Raw genomic sequence first — 17,111 nt, forward strand, 5'->3', positions numbered from 1 at the left:
CCTCAATAAACCAGGGACCTCCTCCTCCTCCTGCTCCAATAGACCAGGGCCCTCCTCCTCATCCTCCAATAGACCAGGGCCCTCCTCCTCCTCCAATAGACCAGGGCCCTCCTCCTCCTTATCCAATAGACCAGGGCCCTCCTCCTCCTTATCCAATAGACCAGGGACCTCCTCCTCATCCTCCAATAGGCCAAGGACCTCCTCCTACTTATCCAATAGACCAGGGACCTTCTCCTCCTTATCCAATAGACCAGGGCCCTCCTCCTCCTCCTTATCCAATAGACCAGGGACTTCCTCCTCCTCCTCCAATAGACCAGGGACCTCCTCCTCCTTATCCAATAGAGCAGGGCCCTCCTCCTCCTTATCCAATAGACCAGGGACCTCCTCCTCCAATAGACCAGGGACCTCCTCCTCCTTATCCAATAGACCAGGGCCCTCCTCCTCATCCTCCAATAGACCAGGGACCTCCTCCTCCTCCAATAGACCAGGGACATCCTCCTCCTCCAATAGACCAGGGCCCTCCTCCTCATCCTCCAATAGACTAGGGACCTCCTCCTCCTCCTGCTCCAATAGACCAGGGCCCTCCTCCTCCTCCTCCAATAGACCAGGGCCCTCCTCCTTATCCAATAGACCAGGGCCCTCCTCCTCCTTATCCAATAGACCAGGGCCCTCCACCTCCTAATCCAATAGACCAGGGCCCTCCTCCTCCTCCTCCTCCAATAGACCAGGGCCCTCCTCCTCCAATAGACCAGGGCCCTCCTCCTCCTCCAATAGACCAGGGACCTCCTCCTCCTAATCCAATAGACCAGGGCCCTCCTCCTCCTTATTCAATAGACCAGGGCCCTCCTCCTTATCCTCCAATAGACCAGGGCCCTCCTACTCCTCCTCCTCCAATAGACCAGGGACCTCCTCCTCCTGCTCCAACAGACCAGGGCCCTCCTCCTCATTCTCCAATAGACCAGGGACCTCCTGCTCCTCATCCTCCAATAGACCATGGCCCTCCTCCTCATCCTGCAATAGACTAGGGTCCTCCTCCTCCTCCTCCTCAATAAACCAGGGACCTCCTCCTCCTCCTGCTCCAATAGACCAGGGCCCTCCTCCTCATCCTCCAATAGACTAGGGACCTCCTCCTCCTCCAATAGACCAGGGCCCTTCTCCTCATCCTCCAATAGACCAGGGCCCATCTCCTCATCCTCCAATAGACCAGGGCCCTCCTCCTCATCCTCCAATAGACCAAGGACCTCCTCCTCATCCTCCAATAGACCAGGGCCCTCCTCCTCATCCTCCAATAGACCAAGGCCCTCCTCCTCATCCTCCAATAGACCAAGGCCCTCCTCTTCCTGCTCCAATAGACCAGGACCCTCCTCCTCATCCTCTAATAGACCAGGGACCTCCTCCTCCAATAGACCAGGGACCTCCTCCTCATCCTCCAATAGACCAGGGCCCTCCTCCTCATCCTCCAATAGACCAGGAACTTCCACCTCCTCCTTCAATAGACCAGGGACCTCCTCCTCCTCCTGCTCCAATAGACCAGGGCCCTCCTCCTCATCCTCCAATAGACCAGGGCCCCCCTCCTCCTCCTCCAATAGACCAGGGCCCTCCTCCTTATCCAATAGACCAGGGCCCTCCTCCTCCTTATCCAATAGACCAGGGCCCTCCACCTCCTAATCCAATAGACCAGGGCCCTCCTCCTCCTCCTCCAGTAGACCAGGGCCCTCCTCCTCCAATAAACCAGGGCCCTCCTCCAATAGACCAGGGACCTCCTCCTCCTAATCCAATAGACCAGGGCCCTCCTCCTCCTTATCCAATAGACCAGGGCCCTCCTCCTTATCCTCCAAAAGACCAGGGACCTCCTCCTCCTCCTCCTCCTCCAATAGACCAGGGACCTCCTCCTCCTGCTCCAATAGACCAGGGCCCTCCTCCTCATTCTCCAATAGACCAGGGACCTCCTGCTCCTCATCCTCCAATAGACCAGGGCCCTCCTCCTCATCCTGCAATAGACTAGGGTCCTCCTCCTCCTCCTCAATAAACCAGGGACCTCCTCCTCCTCCAATAGACCAGGGACATCCTCCTCCTCCAATAGACCAGGGCCCTCCTCCTCATCCTCCAATAGACTAGGGACCTCCTCCTCCTCCAATAGACCAGGGCCCTTCTCCTCATCCTCCAATAGACCAGGGCCCTTCTCCTCATCCTCCAATAGACCAGGGCCCTCATCCTCATCCTCCAATAGACCAGGGACCTCCTCCTCATCCTCCAATAGACCAGGGCCCTCCTCCTCATCCTCCAATAGACCAAGGCCCTCCTCCTCCTGCTCCAGTAGACCAAGGCCCTCCTCTTCCTGCTCCAATAGACCAGGACCCTCCTCCTCCTCCTCTAATAGACCAGGGACCTCCTCCTCCAATAGACCAGGGACCTCCTCCTCATCCTCCAATAGACCAGGGCCCTCCTCCTCATCCTCCAATAGACCAGGGCCTTCCACCTCCTCCTTCAATAGACCAGGGACCTCCTCCTCCTCCTGCTCCAATAGACCAGGGCCCTCCTCCTCATCCTCCAATAGACCAGGGCCCCCCTCCTCCTCCTCCAATAGACCAGGGCCCTCCTCCTTATCCAATAGACCAGGGCCCTCCTCCTCCTTATCCAATAGACCAGGGCCCTCCACCTCCTAATCCAATAGACCAGGGCCCTCCTCCTCCTCCTCCAGTAGACCAGGGCCCTCCTCCTCCAATAAACCAGGGCCCTCCTCCTCCTCCAATAGACCAGGGACCTCCTCCTCCTAATCCAATAGACCAGGGCCCTCCTCCTCCTTATCCAATAGACCAGGGCCCTCCTCCTTATCCTCCAATAGACCAGGGACCTCCTCCTCCTCCTCCTCCTCCAATAGACCAGGGACCTCCTCCTCCTGCTCCAATAGACCAGGGCCCTCCTCCTCATTCTCCAATAGACCAGGGACCTCCTGCTCCTCATCCTCCAATAGACCAGGGCCCTCCACCTCCTAATCCAATAGACCAGGGCCCTCCTCCTCCTCCTCCAGTAGACCAGGGCCCTCCTCCTCCAATAAACCAGGGCCCTCCTCCTCCTCCAATAGACCAGGGACCTCCTCCTCCTCATCCAATAGACCAGGGCCCTCCTCCTCCTCCTCCAGTAGACCAGGGCCCTCCTCCTCCAATAAACCAGGGCCCTTCTCCTCCTCCAATAGACCAGGGCCCTCCTCATCCTCCAATAGACCAAGGACCTCCTCCTCATCCTCCAATAGACCAGGGCCCTCCTCCTCATCCTCCAATAGACCAGGGACCTCCTCCTCATCCTCCAATAGACCAGGGACCTCCTCCTCCAATAGACCAGGGACCTCCTCCTAATGCTCCAATAGACCAGGGTCCTCCTCCTCATCCTCCAATAGACCAGGGCACTCCTCCTCCTCCTCCTCCTCCAATAGACCAGGGCCCTCCACCTCCTCCTCCAATAGACCAGGGCCCTCCACCTCCTCCTCCAGTAGACCAGGGCCCTCCTCCTCCTGCTCCAGTAGACCAGGGCCCTCATCCTCATCCTCCAATAGATCAGGGCCCTCCTCCTCATCCTCCAATAGACCAGGGCCCTCATCCTCCTTATCCAATAGACCAGGGCCCTCCTCCTCATCATCCAATAGACCAGGGCCCTCCTCCTCCAATAGACCAGGGCCCTTCTCCTCCTGCTCCAATAGACCAGGGCCCTCCTCCTCATCCTCCAATAGAACAGGGCCCTCCTCCTCCTCCTCCTCCAATAGACCAGGGCCCTCCTCCTCCTCCAATAGTCCAGGGCCCTCCTCATCCTCCAATAGACCAGGGCCCTCCTCCTCATCCTCTAATAGACCAGGGACCTCCTCCTCCAATAGACCAGGGCCCTCCTCCTCATCCTCCAATAGACCAGGGCCTTCCACCTCCTCCTCCAATAGACCAGGGACCTCCTCCTCCTCCTGCTCCAATAGACCAGGGCCCTCCTCCTCCTCCTCCAATAGACCAGGGCCCTCCTCCTTATCCAATAGACCAGGGCCCTCCTCCTCCTTATCCAATAGACCAGGGCCCTCCACCTCCTAATCCAATAGACCAGGGCCCTCCTCCTCCTCCTCCTCCAATAGACCAGGGCCCTCCTCCTCCAATAGACCAGGGCCCTCCTCCTCCTCCAATAGACCAGGGACCTCGTCCTCCTAATCCAATAGACCAGGGCCCTCCTCCTTATCCAATAGACCAGGGCCCTCCTCCTCATTCTCCAATAGACCAGGGACCTCCTGCTCCTCATCCTCCAATGGACCATGGCCCCCCTCCTCATCCTGCAATAGACTAGGGTCCTCCTCCTCCTCCTCAATAAACCAGGGACCTCCTCCTCCTCCTGCTCCAATAGACCAGGGCCCTCCTCCTCATCCTCCAATAGACCAGGGCCCTCCTCCTCCTCCAATAGACCAGGGCCCTCCTCCTCCTTATCCAATAGACCAGGGCCCTCCTCCTCCTTATCCAATAGACCAGGGACCTCCTCCTCATCCTCCAATAGGCCAAGGACCTCCTCCTACTTATCCAATAGACCAGGGACCTTCTCCTCCTTATCCAATAGACCAGGGCCCTCCTCCTCCTCCTTATCCAATAGACCAGGGACTTCCTCCTCCTCCTCCAATAGACCAGGGACCTCCTCCTCCTTATCCAATAGAGCAGGGCCCTCCTCCTCCTTATCCAATAGACCAGGGACCTCCTCCTCCAATAGACCAGGGACCTCCTCCTCCTTATCCAATAGACCAGGGCCCCCCTCCTCCTCCTCCAATAGACCAGGGCCTTCCTCCTCCTCCTCCAGTAGACCAGGGCCCTCCTCCTCCAATAAACCAGGGCCCTCCTCCAATAGACCAGGGACCTCCTCCTCCTAATCCAATAGACCAGGGCCCTCCTCCTCCTTATCCAATAGACCAGGGCCCTCCTCCTTATCCTCCAATAGACCAGGGACCTCCTCCTCCTCCTCCTCCTCCAATAGACCAGGGACCTCCTCCTCCTGCTCCAATAGACCAGGGCCCTCCTCCTCATTCTCCAATAGACCAGGGACCTCCTGCTCCTCATCCTCCAATAGACCAGGGCCCTCCTCCTCATCCTGCAATAGACTAGGGTCCTCCTCCTCCTCCTCAATAAACCAGGGACCTCCTCCTCCTCCAATAGACCAGGGACATCCTCCTCCTCCAATAGACCAGGGCCCTCCTCCTCATCCTCCAATAGACTAGGGACCTCCTCCTCCTCCAATAGACCAGGGCCCTTCTCCTCATCCTCCAATAGACCAGGGCCCTCATCCCCATCCTCCAATAGACCAAGGACCTCCTCCTCATCCTCCAATAGACCAGGGCCCTCCTCCTCCTTATCCAATAGACCAGGGACCTCCTCCTCATCCTCCAATAGGCCAAGGACCTCCTCCTACTTATCCAATAGACCAGGGACCTTCTCCTCCTTATCCAATAGACCAGGGCCCTCCTCCTCCTCCTTATCCAATAGACCAGGGACTTCCTCCTCCTCCTCCAATAGACCAGGGACCTCCTCCTCCTTATCCAATAGAGCAGGGCCCTCCTCCTCCTTATCCAATAGACCAGGGACCTCCTCCTCCAATAGACCAGGGACCTCCTCCTCCTTATCCAATAGACCAGGGCCCCCCTCCTCCTCCTCCAATAGACCAGGGCCTTCCTCCTCCTCCTCCAGTAGACCAGGGCCCTCCTCCTCCAATAAACCAGGGCCCTCCTCCAATAGACCAGGGACCTCCTCCTCCTAATCCAATAGACCAGGGCCCTCCTCCTCCTTATCCAATAGACCAGGGCCCTCCTCCTTATCCTCCAATAGACCAGGGACCTCCTCCTCCTCCTCCTCCTCCAATAGACCAGGGACCTCCTCCTCCTGCTCCAATAGACCAGGGCCCTCCTCCTCATTCTCCAATAGACCAGGGACCTCCTGCTCCTCATCCTCCAATAGACCAGGGCCCTCCTCCTCATCCTGCAATAGACTAGGGTCCTCCTCCTCCTCCTCAATAAACCAGGGACCTCCTCCTCCTCCAATAGACCAGGGACATCCTCCTCCTCCAATAGACCAGGGCCCTCCTCCTCATCCTCCAATAGACTAGGGACCTCCTCCTCCTCCAATAGACCAGGGCCCTTCTCCTCATCCTCCAATAGACCAGGGCCCTCATCCCCATCCTCCAATAGACCAAGGACCTCCTCCTCATCCTCCAATAGACCAGGGCCCTCCTCCTCATCCTCCAATAGACCAAGGCCCTCCTCCTCCTGCTCCAGTAGACCAAGGCCCTCCTCTTCCTGCTCCAATAGACCAGGACCCTCCTCCTCCTCCTCTAATAGACCAGGGACCTCCTCCTCCAATAGACCAGGGACCTCCTCCTCATCCTCCAATAGACCAGGGCCCTCCTCCTCATCCTCCAATAGACCAGGGCCTTCCACCTCCTCCTTCAATAGACCAGGGACCTCCTCCTCCTCCTGCTCCAATAGACCAGGGCCCTCCTCCTCATCCTCCAATAGACCAGGGCCCCCCTCCTCCTCCTCCAATAGACCAGGGCCCTCCTCCTTATCCAATAGACCAGGGCCCTCCTCCTCCTTATCCAATAGACCAGGGCCCTCCACCTCCTAATCCAATAGACCAGGGCCCTCCTCCTCCTCCTCCAGTAGACCAGGGCCCTCCTCCTCCAATAAACCAGGGCCCTCCTCCTCCTCCAATAGACCAGGGACCTCCTCCTCCTAATCCAATAGACCAGGGCCCTCCTCCTCCTTATCCAATACACCAGGGCCCTCCTCCTTATCATCCAATAGACCAGGGACCTCCTCCTCCTCCTCCTCCAATAGACCAGGGACCTCCTCCTTCTGCTCCAATAGACCAGGGCCCTCCTCCTCATTCTCCAATAGACCAGGGACCTCCTGCTCCTCATCCTCCAATAGACCAGGGCCCTCCACCTCCTAATCCAATAGACCAGGGCCCTCCTCCTCCTCCTCCAGTAGACCAGGGCCCTCCTCCTCCAATAAACCAGGAACCTCCTCCTCCTCCAATAGACCAGGGACCTCCTCCTCCTAATCCAATAGACCACGGCCCTCCTCCTCCTTATCCAATAGACCAGGGCCCTCCTCCGTATCCTCCAATAGGCCAGGGACCTCCTCCTCCTCCTCCTCCTCCAATAGACCAGGGACCTCCTCCTCCTGCTCCAATAGACCAGGGCCCTCCTCCTCATTCTCCAATAGACCAGGGACCTCCTGCTCCTCATCCTCCAATAGACCAGGGCCCTCCTCCTCATCCTGCAATAGACTAGGGTCCTCCTCCTCCTCCTCAATAAACCAGGGACCTCCTCCTCCTCCTGCTCCAATAGACCAGGGCCCTCCTCCTCATCCTCCAATAGACCAGGGCCCTCCTCCTCCTCCAATAGACCAGGGCCCTCCTCCTCCTTATCCAATAGACCAGGGCCCTCCTCCTCCTTATCCAATAGACCAGGGACCTCCTCCTCCTCCAATAGACCAGGGCCCTCCTCCTCATCCTCCAATAGACTAGGGACCTCCTCCTGCTCCAATAGACCAGGACCCTCCTCCTCATCCTCTAATAGACCAGGGACCTCCTCCTTCAATAGACCAGGGACCTCCTCCTCATCCTCCAATAGACCAGGGCCCTCCTCCTCATCCTCCAATAGACCAGGGCCTTCCACCTCTTCCTTCATTAGACCAGGGACCTCCTCCTCCTCCTGCTCCAATAGACCAGGGCCCTCCTCCTCATCCTCCAATAGACCAGGGCCCCCCTCCTCCTCCTCCAATAGACCATGGCCCTCCTCCTTATCCAATAGACCAGGGCCCTCCACCTCCTTATCCAATAGACCAGGGCCCTCCACCTCCTAATCCAATAGACCAGGGCCCTCCTCCTCCTCCTCCAGTAGACCAGGGCCCTCCTCCTCCAATAGACCAGGGCCCTCCTCCTCCTCCAATAGACCAGGGACCTCCTCCTCCTGCTCCAATAGACCAGGGCCCTCCTCCTCATTCTCCAATAGACCAGGGACCTCCTGCTCCTCATCCTCCAATAGACCAGGGCCCTCCTCCTCATCCTCCAATAGACTAGGGTCCTCCTCCTCCTCCTCAATAAACCAGGGACCTCCTCCTCCTCCTGCTCCAATAGACCAGGGCTCTCCTCCTCATCCTCCAATAGACCAGGGCCCTCCTCCTCATCCTCCAATAGACCAGGGCCCCCCTCCTCCTCCTCCAATAGACCATGGCCCTCCTCCTTATCCAATAGACCAGGGCCCTCCTCCTCCTTATCCAATAGACCAGGGCCCTCCTCCTCCTTATCCAATAGACCAGGGACCTCCTCCTCCTCCAATAGACCAGGGCCCTCCTCCTCATCCTCCAATAGACTAGGGACCTCCTCCTCATCCAATAGACCAGGGCCCTCCTCCTCCTCCAATAGACCAGGGCCCTCCTCCTCATCCTCCAATAGACCAAGGACCTCCTCCTCATCCTCCAATAGACCAGGGCCCTCCTCCTCATCCTCCAATAGACCAGGGCCCTCCTCCTCATCCTCCAATAGACCAGGGCACTCCTCCTCATCCTCCAATAGACCAGGGCCCTCCTCCTCCTGCTCCAATAGACCAGGGTCCTCCTCCTCATCCTCCAATAGACCAGGGTACTCCTCCTCCTCCTCCAATAGACCAGGGCCCTCCACCTCCTCCTCCAATAGACCAGGGCCCTCCACCTCCTCCTCCAATAGACCAGGGCCCTCCTCCTCCTGCTCCAATAGACCAGGTCCCTCCTCATCATCCTCCAATAGATCAGGGCCCTCCTCCTCCTGCTCCAGTAGACCAGGGCCCTCATCCTCATCCTCCAATAGATCAGGGCCCTCCTCCTCATCCTCCAATAGACCAGGGCCCTCATCCTCCTCATCCAATAGACCAGGGCCCTCCTCCTCATCATCCAATAGACCAGGGCCCTCCTCCTCCAATAGACCAGGGCCCTCCTCCTCATCCTCCAATAGAACAGGGCCCTCCTCCTCCTCCTCCTCCAATAGACCAGGGCCCTCCTCCTCCTCCTCCTCCAATAGACCAGGGCCCTCCTCCTCATCCTCCAATAGACCAGGGTCCTCCTCCTCATCCTCCAATAGACCAAGGCCCTCCTCCTCCAGCTCCAGTAGACCAGGGCCCTCCTCTTCCTGCTCCAATAGACCAGGACCCTCCTCCTCATCCTCCAATAGACCAGGGACCTCCTCCTCCAATAGACCAGGGACCTCCTCCTCATCCTCCAATAGACCAGGGCCCTCCTCCTCATCCTCCAATAGACCAGGGCCTTCCACCTCCTCCTCCAATAGACCAGGGACCTCCTCCTCCTCCTGCTCCAATAGACCAGGGACCTCCTCCTCATCCTCCAATAGACCAGGGCACTCCTTCTCATCCTCCAATAGACCAGGGCCCTCCTCCTCCTTATCCAATAGACCAGGGCCCTCCTCCTCATCCTGCAATAGACTAGGGTCCTCCTCCTCCTCCTCAATAAACCAGGGACCTCCTCCTCCTCGTGCTCCAATAGACCAGGGCCCTCCTCCTCATCCTCCAATAGACCAGGGCCCTCCTCCTCCTCCAATAGACCAGGGCAATCCTCCTCCTCCTTATCCAATAGACCAGGGCCCTCCTCCTCCTTATCCAATAGACCAGGGCCCTCCTCCTCATCCTCCAATAGACCAGGGACCTCCTCCTCCTCCAATAGACCAGGGACCTCCTCCTACTCCAATAGACCAGGGCCCTTCTCCTCATCCTCCAATAGACCAGGGCCCTTCTCCTCATCCTCCAATAGACCAGGGCCCTCCTCCTCATCCTCCAATAGACCAAGGACCTCCTCCTCATCCTCCAATAGACCAGGGCCTTCCTCCTCATCCTCCAATAGACCAAGGCCCTCCTCCTCCTGCTCCAGTAGACCAGGGCCCTCCTCTTCCTTCTCCAATAGGCCAGGACCCTCCTCCTCATCCTCTAATAGACCAGGGACGACCTCCTCATCCTCCAATAGACCAGGGCCCTCCTCCTCATCCTCCAATAGACCAGGGCCTTCCACCTCCTCCTCCAATAGACCAGGGACCTCCTCCTCCTCCTGCTCCAATAGACCAGGGCCCTCCTCCTCATCCCCCAATAGACCAGGGCCCCCCTCCTCCTCCTCCAATAGACCAGGGCCCTCCTCCTTATCCAATAGACCAGGGCCCTCCTCCTCCTTATCCAATAGACCAGGGCCCTCCACCTCCTAATCCAATAGACCAGGGCACTCCTCCTCCTCCAATAGACCAGGGACCTCCTCCTCCTAATCCAATAGACCAGGGCCCTCCTAATCCTTATCCAATAGACCAGGGCCCTCCTCCTTATCCTCCAATGGACCAGGGACCTCCTCCTCCTCCTCTTCCAATAGACCAGGGACCTCCTCCTCCTGCTCCAATAGACCAGGGCCGCCCTCCTCATTCTCCAATAGACCAGGGACCTCCTGCTCCTCATCCTCCAATAGACCAGGGCCCTCCTCCTCATCCTGCAATAGACTAGGGTCCTCCTCCTCCTCCTCATTAAACCAGGGACCTCCTCCTCCTCCTGCTCCAATAGACCAGGGCCCTCCTCCTCCTCCTCCAATAGACCAGGGCCCTCCTCCTCCTCCAATAGACCAGGGCCCTCCTCCTCCTTATCCAATAGACCAGGGCCCTCATCCTCCTTATCCAATAGACCAGGGACCTCCTCCTCATCCTCCAATAGACCAGGGACCTCCTCCTACTTATCCAATAGACCAGGGACCTTCTCCTCCTTATCCAATAGACCAGGGCCCTCCTCCTCCTCCTTATCCAATAGACCAGGGACTTCCTCCTCCTCCTCCAATAGACCAGGGACCTCCTCCTCCTTATCCAATAGACCAGGGCCCTCCTCCTCCTTTTCCAATAGACCAGGGACCTCCTCCTCCAATAGACCAGGGACCTCCTCCTCCTTATCCAATAGACCAGGGCCCTCCTCCTCATCCTCCAATAGACCAGGGACCTCCTCCTCCTCCAATAGACCCGGGACATCCTCCTCCTCCAATAGACCAGGGCCCTCCTCCTCATCCTCCAATAGACTAGGGACCTCCTCCTCCTCCAATAGACCAGGGCCCTTCTCCTCATCCTCCAATAGACCAGGGCCCTTCTCCTCATCCTCCAATAGACCAGGGCCCTCCTCCTCATCCTCCAATAGACCAAGGACCTCCTCCTCATCCTCCAATAGACCAGGGACCTCCTCCTCCTCCTCCAATAGACCAGGGACCTCCTCCTCTTTATCCAATAGACCAGGGCCCTCCTCCTCCTTTTCCAATAGACCAGGGACCTCCTCCTCCAATAGACCAGGGACCTCCTCCTCCTTATCCAATAGACCAGGGCCCTCCTCCTCATCCTCCAATAGACCAGGGACCTCCTCCTCCTCCAATAGACCAGGGACATCCTCCTCCTCCAATAGACCAGGGCCCTCCTCCTCATCCTCCAATAGACTAGGGACCTCCTCCTCCTCCAATAGACCAGGGCCCTTCTCCTCATCCTCCAATAGACCAGGGCCCTTCTCCTCATCCTCCAATAGACCAGGGCCCTCCTCCTCATCCTCCAATAGACCAAGGATCTCCTCCTCATCCTCCAATAGACCAAGGATCTCCTCCTCATCCTCCAATAGACCAAGGACCTCCTCCTCATCCTCCAATAGACCAGGGCCGCCCTCCTCATCCTCCAATAGACCAGGGCCCTCCTCCTCATCCTCCAATAGACCAGGGACCTCCTCCTCCTCCAATAGACCAGGGACCTCCTCCTCCTCCTCCTCCTCCAATAGACCAGGGCCCTCCTCCTCATCCTCCAATAGACCAGGGCCCTCCTCCTTATCCTCCAATAGACCAGGGACCTCCTCCTCCTCCAATAGACCAGGGACCTCCTCCTCCTCCTCCTCCTCCAATAGACCAGGGCCCTCCTCCTCATCCTCCAATAGACCAGGGCCCTCCTCCTCCTCCTCCTCCAATAGACCAGGGCCCTCCTCCTCCTGCTCCTTATCCAATAGACCAGGGACCTCCTCCTCCTGCTCCAATAGACCAGGGCCCTCCTCCTCCTTATCCAATAGACCAGGGCCCTCCTCCTCCTTCTGCTCCAACAGACCAGGGCCCTCCTCCTCCTTATCTAAAAGACTAGGGCCCTCCTCCTCCTTATCCAATAGACCAGGGCCCTCCTCCTCCTTATCCAATAGACCAGGGACCTCCTCCTCCTCCTCCAATAGACCAGGGACCTCCTCCTCCTTATCCAATAGACCAGGGCCCTCCTCCTCCTTATCCAATAGACCAGGGACCTCCTCCTCCAATAGACCAGGGACCTCCTCCTCCTTATCCAATAGACCAGGGCCCTCCTCCTCATCTTCCAATAGACCAGGGACCTCCTCCTCCTCCAATAGACCAGGGCCCTCCTCCTCATCCTCCAATAGACTATGGACCTCCTCCTCCTCCAATAGACCAGGGCCCTCCTCCTCATCCTCCAATAGACCAGGGACCTCCTCCTCCAATAGACCAGGGACCTCCTCCTCCTTATCCAATAGACCAGGGCCCTCCTCCTCCTTATCCAATAGACCAGGGACCTCCTCCTCCAATAGACCAGGGCCCTCCTCCTCCTCCTTATCCAATAGACCAGGGCCCTCCTCCTCCTCCTCCAATAGACCAGGGCCCTCCTCCTCCTTTTCCAATAGACCAGGGACCTCCTCCTCCAATAGACCAGGGACCTCCTCCTCCTTATCCAATAGACCAGGGACCTCCTCCTCCTCCTCCAATAGACCAGGGCCCTCCTCCTTATCTAATAGACCAGGGCCCTCCTCCTCCTTATCTAATAGACCAGGGCCCTCCTCCTCCTCCAATAGACCAGGGACCTCCTCCTCATCCTCCAAATAGACCAGGGCCCTCCTCCTCCTTATCTAATAGACCAGGGCCCTCCTCCTCATCCTCCAATAGACCAGGGCCCTCCTCCTCCAATAGACCAGGGCCCTCCTCCTCCTGCTCCTTATCCAATAGACCAGGGACCTCCTCCTCCTGCTCCAATAGACCAGGGCCCTCTTGCTCCAATAGACCAGGGCCCTCCTCCTCCTTATCGAATAGACCAGGGCCCTCCTCCTCCTCCTGCTCCAATAGACCAGGGCCCTCCTCCTCCTCCTCCAATAGACCAGGGCAATCCTCCTCCTGCTCCAATAGACCAGGGCCCTCCTCCTCCTTATCCAATAGACCAGGACCCTCCTCCTCCTCCTCCAATAGACCAGGGCCCTCCTCCTTATCCAATAGATCAGGGCCCTCCTCCTCATCCTCCAATAGACCAGGGCCCTCCTCCTCCTGCTCCAATAGACCAGGGCCCCCTTCCTCCTTATCCAATAGACCAGGGCCCTCCTGCTCCAATAGACCAGGGCCCTCCTCCTCCTTATCCAATAGACCAGGGCCCTCCTCCTCCTCCTCCAATAGACCAGGGCCCTCCTCCTTATCCAATAGATCAGGGCCCTCCTCCTCATCCTCCAATAGACCAGGGCCCTCCTCCTCCTGCTCCAATAGACCAGGGCCCCCTTCCTCCTTATCCAATAGACCAGGGCCCTCCTGCTCCAATAGACCAGGGCCCTCCTCCTCCTTATCCAATAGACCAGGGCCCTCCTCCTCCTGCTCCAATAGACCAGGGCCCTCCTCCTCCTGCTCCAGTAGACCAGGGCCCTCCTCCTGCAGTAGACCAGGGCCCTCCTCCTCCTTATCCAATAGACCAGGGACCTACTCCTCCTGCTCCAATAGACCAGGGCCCTCCTCCTCCTCCAATAGACCATTGGGCCCTCCTCCTCCTTATCCAATAGACCAGGGACCTCCTCCTCCTTATCCAATAGACCAGGGACCTCCTCCTCCTCCTCCAATAGACCAGGGACCTCCTCCTCCTTATCCAATAGACCAGGGCCCTCCTCCTCCTTATCCAATAGACCTGGGACCTCCTCCTCCAATAGACCAGGGACCTCCTCCTCCTTATCCAATAGACCAGGGACATCCTCCTCCTCCAATAGACCAGGGCCCTCCTCCTCATCCTCCAATAGACTAGGGACCTCCTCCTCCTCCAATAGACCAGGGCCCTTCTCCTCATCCTCCAATAGACCAGGGCCCTTCTCCTCATCCTCCAATAGACCAGGGCCCTCCTCCTCATCCTCCAATAGACCAAGGATCTCCTCCTCATCCTCCAATAGACCAAGGATCTCCTCCTCATCCTCCAATAGACCAAGGACCTCCTCCTCATCCTCCAATAGACCAGGGCCGCCCTCCTCATCCTCCAATAGACCAGGGCCCTCCTCCTCCTCCTCCAATAGACCAGGGCCCTCCTCCTCATCCTCCAATAGACCAGGGACCTCCTCCTCCTCCTCCTCCTCCAATAGACCAGGGCCCTCCTCCTCATCCTCCAATAGACCAGGGACCTACTGCTCCTCATCCTCCAATAGACTAGGGTCCTCCTCCTCCTCCTCAATAAACCAGGGACCTCCTCCTCCTCCTGCTCCAATAGACCAGGGCCCTCCTCCTCATCCTCCAATAGACCAGGGCCCTCCTCCTCATCCTCCAATAGACCAGGGACCTCCTCCTGCTCCAATAGACCAGGGACCTCCTCCTCCTCCAATAGACCAGGGCCCTCCTCCTCATCCTCCAATAGACCAGGGCCCTCCTCCTCCTCCTCCAATAGACCAGGGCCCTCCTCCTCCTGCTCCTTATCCAATAGACCAGGGACCTCCTCCTCCTGCTCCAATAGACCAGGGCCCTCCTCCTCCTTATCCAATAGACCAGGGCCCTCCTCCTCCTCCTGCTCCAACAGACCAGGGCCCTCCTCCTCCTTATCTAAAAGACTAGGGCCCTCCTCCTCCTTATCCAATAGACCAGGGCCCTCCTCCTCCTTATCCAATAGACCAGGGACCTCCTCCTCCTCCTCCAATAGACCAGGGACCTCCTCCTCCTTATCCAATAGACCAGGGCCCTCCTCCTCCTTATCCAATAGACCAGGGACATCCTCCTCCAATAGACCAGGGACCTCCTCCTCCTTATCCAATAGACCAGGGCCCTCCTCCTCATCTTCCAATAGACCATGGACCTCCTCCTCCTCCAATAGACCAGGGCCCTCCTCCTCATCCTCCAATAGACCAGGGACCTCCTCCTCCAATAGACCAGGGACCTCCTCCTCCTTATCCAATAGACCAGGGCCCTCCTCCTCCTTATCCAATAGACCAGGGACCTCCTCCTCCAATAGACCAGGGACCTCCTCCTCCTTATCCAATAGACCAGGGCCCTCCTCCTCCTCCTCCTCCAATAGACCAGGGCCCTCCTCCTCCTGCTCCTTATCCAATAGACCAGGGCCCTCCTCCTCCTCCTCCTCCAATAGACCAGGGCCCTCCTCCTCCTTTTCCAATAGACCAGGGACCTCCTCCTCCAATAGACCAGGGACCTCCTCCTCCTTATCCAATAGACCAGGGCCCTCCTCCTCCTCCTCCTCCAATAGACCAGGGCCCTCCTCCTCCTGCTCCTTATCCAATAGACCAGGGCCCTCCTCCTCCTCCTCCTCCAATAGACCAGGGACCTCCTCCTCCTTTTCCAATAGACCAGGGACCTCCTCCTCCAATAGACCAGGGACCTCCTCCTCCTTATCCAATAGACCAGGGACCTCCTCCTCCTCCTCCAATAGACCAGGGCCCTCCTCCTTATCTAATAGACCAGGGCCCTCCTCCTCCTTATCTAATAGACCAGGGCCCTCCTCCTCCTCCAATAGACCAGGGACCTCCTCCTCATCCTCCAAATAGACCAGGGCCCTCCTCCTCCTTATCTAATAGACCAGGGCCCTCCTCCTCATCCTCCAATAGACCAGGGCCCTCCTCCTCCAATAGACCAGGGCCCTCCTCCTCCTGCTCCTTATCCAATAGACCAGGGACCTCCTCCTCCTGCTCCAATAGACCAGGGCCCTCTTGCTCCAATAGACCAGGGCCCTCCTCCTCCTTATCGAATAGACCAGGGCCCTCCTCCTCCTCCTGCTCCAATATACCAGGGCCCTCCTCCTCCTCCTCCAATAGACCAGGGCAATCCTCCTCCTGCTCCAATAGACCAGGGCCCTCCTCCTCCTTATCCAATAGACCAGGACCCTCCTCCTCCTCCTCCAATAGACCAGGGCCCTCCTCCTTATCCAATAGATCAGGGCCCTCCTCCTCATCCTCCAATAGACCAGGGCCCTCCTCCTCCTGCTCCAATAGACCAGGGCCCCCTTCCTCCTTATCCAATAGACCAGGGCCCTCCTGCTCCAATAGACCAGGGCCCTCCTCCTCCTTATCCAATAGACCAGGGCCCTCCTCCTCCTCCTCCAATAGACCAGGGCCCTCCTCCTTATCCAATAGATCAGGGCCCTCCTCCTCATCCTCCAATAGACCAGGGCCCTCCTCCTCCTGCTCCAATAGACCGGGGCCCCCTTCCTCCTTATCCAATAGACCAGGGCCCTCCTGCTCCAATAGACCAGGGCCCTCCTCCTCCTTATCCAATAGACCAGGGCCCTCCTCCTCCTGCTCCAATAGACCAGGGCCCTCCTCCTCCTGCTCCAGTAGACCAGGGCCCTCCTCCTGCAGTAGACCAGGGCCCTCCTCCTCCTTATCCAATAGACCAGGGACCTACTCCTCCTGCTCCAATAGACCAGGGCCCTCCTCCTCCTCCAATAGACCATTGGGCCCTCCTCCTCCTTATCCAATAGACCAGGGCCCTCCTCCTCCTCCTCCTCCAATAGACCAGGGACCTCCTCCTCCTTATCCAATAGACCAGGGACCTCCTCCTCCTCCTCCAATAGACCAGGGACCTCCTCCTCCTTATCCAATAGACCAGGGCCCTCCTCCTCCTTATCCAATAGACCTGGGACCTCCTCCTCCAATAGACCAGGGACCTCCTCCTCCTTATCCAATAGACCAGGGACATCCTCCTCCTCCAATAGACCAGGGCCCTCCTCCTCATCCTCCAATAGACTAGGGACCTCCTCCTCCTCCAATAGACCAGGGCCCTTCTCCTCATCCTCCAATAGACCAGGGCCCTTCTCCTCATCCTCCAATAGACCAGGGCC

Source organism: Oncorhynchus mykiss, chromosome 7 (genome assembly GCF_057628025.1).
Source record: "Oncorhynchus mykiss isolate SJ-2025 chromosome 7, ASM5762802v1, whole genome shotgun sequence".
NCBI classification, from domain to species: Eukaryota; Metazoa; Chordata; class Actinopteri; order Salmoniformes; family Salmonidae; genus Oncorhynchus; species Oncorhynchus mykiss.